The sequence below is a fragment of the Saitoella complicata genome (assembly GCF_001661265.1).
Source record: "Saitoella complicata NRRL Y-17804 unplaced genomic scaffold SAICOscaffold_20, whole genome shotgun sequence".
Classification (NCBI taxonomy): domain Eukaryota; kingdom Fungi; phylum Ascomycota; class Saitoellomycetes; order Saitoellales; family Saitoellaceae; genus Saitoella; species Saitoella complicata.
In genome coordinates this window covers 327,822-328,348 of record NW_017567011.1, presented here as the reverse complement: position 1 = coordinate 328,348, position 527 = coordinate 327,822, and positions in this window count along the sequence as shown.

Genomic DNA, 527 nt, shown 5'->3' with positions numbered 1-527 from the left:
AGGTACCAGACCAAGCGCAACCCATGAGAGGCTCGAGCCCTCTTTCAGGACCAGCAGGAGATGATTTGGATGGATTCTTGGAGTATGTTGGGCGACATGCCCCTGCCTACACCAACTTCAATATTGACGTAGTCAGGGATGCAGTGGTTGACCACGGCATTCGCCTCGACGACCTCAAAAAGATACCGGATGATGGTCTACCACCTGCTAAGAAGGGCTGGGTCATGCTCATGAAGAATTGCTGGCCAGTATGGAAAGGTATTATGCGGGAGAAGGATTCCAACGCTAAACGACTGGAAGCAAGACCCTTCGAGGTTTACGAGGTTCCCGATGAGTCAGAAAGTATCTATTAGTTCTGCTCTTTTATGTGGTATTCTTCTTTTCTCGATAGCATGCTTAGTTCTTTCACAATGACCTTACAAAAGCTCAACACCTTACTTCAATCCCTACCGTACTCGCCACCCCTGGTGTCAAGTAGTATGCAATTTGCTGCAGCTAGAGTCGGTGGTTACTGAAGACCACGTCTT